Source organism: Chrysochloris asiatica, unplaced genomic scaffold (genome assembly GCF_000296735.1).
Source record: "Chrysochloris asiatica unplaced genomic scaffold, ChrAsi1.0 scaffold00044, whole genome shotgun sequence".
Lineage (NCBI taxonomy): Eukaryota > Metazoa > Chordata > Mammalia > Afrosoricida > Chrysochloridae > Chrysochloris > Chrysochloris asiatica.
In genome coordinates, this window is record NW_006408562.1 from 6099725 (window position 1) to 6100905 (window position 1181).

The following is a 1181-nucleotide window of genomic DNA, read 5'->3' on the forward strand; positions in this document are numbered from 1 at the left end:
TACCTGGAGAAGGGTCCATTCGGCGTTGTTCTGGGTTCCTGTCGTAACTTAAAGGGGAAACTTTCACAATGTCCGGAGCCCTTGGTGTCCTGCAAATAAAGGAGGAGGATGTCCTCAAATTCCTTGCAGCAGGAACCCACTTAGGTGGCACCAAACTTGACTTTCAAATGGAACAATACATCTACAAAAGGAAAAGTGATAGCATCTACATCATAAACCTGAAGAGGACCTGGGAGAAGCTTCTGTTGGCAGCTCGGGCCATTGTTGCCATTGAAAACCCAACTGATGTCAGTGTTATATCCTCCAGAAATACCGGCCAGCGAGCTGTGCTGAAGTTTGCTGCTGCCACTGGAGCCACTCCTATTGCTGGGCGCTTCACTCCCGAAACCTTCACGGATCAGATCCAGGCAGCCTTCTGGGAGCCACGGCTTCTGGTGGTTACTGATCCCAGGGCTGACCACCAACCTTTCACAGAAGCATCTTATGTTAACTTGCCCACCATTGCTCTGTGCAACACAGATTCGCCTCTGTGCTACGTGGACATTGCCATCCCATGTAACAACAAGGGAGTTCATTCAGTGGGTCTGATTTGGTGCATGCCGGCTTGGGAAGTTCTGCGCATGCGTGGCACCATCTCTCGGGAGCACTTGTGGGAAGTCATGCCTGACCTTATTTCTACAGAGATCCAGAAGAGATTGAAAAGGAAGAGCAGGCCGCTGCTGAAAAGGCTGTGACCAAGGAAGAATTTCAGAGCGAATGGATTGCGCCTGCTCCTCAATTCACTGCTGCTCAGCCCAAGGTCGCAGACTGGTCTGAAGGCATGCAGGCGCCCTCTGTGCCCATTCAGCAATTCCCTACTGACTGGAGTGCTCAGCCTGCAACTGAAAACTGGTCCACAGCCTCCACTGCTCAGGTCACTGAATGGGTAGGAACAACCACTGAGTGGTCTTAAGCTGTTCTTTTAAGTCTCTTAGAAAATGGAAATAAGGTTGATGGAAAATAAACATCAATTTCTAAAGGGAAAAAAACAAAAAAAATGGGCATAGGACATGAACAGACACTTCACCAAGGAAGAGATCCAGGCTGCCAACAAACATATGAAGAAATGTTCACGATCACTAGCCATTAGAGAGATGCAAATCAAAACAACAATGACATATCATCTCACATCAGCAATAAGA

The 1181-nt window shown here is 48.2% G+C and overlaps 1 pseudogene; it reads left to right on the forward strand.

Annotated features, from left to right (window-relative positions):
- The first annotated feature begins 68 nt into the window (after positions 1–68).
- Positions 69–952, forward strand: LOC102840944 (annotated as a pseudogene).
- The last annotated feature ends 229 nt before the right edge of the window (positions 953–1181 follow it).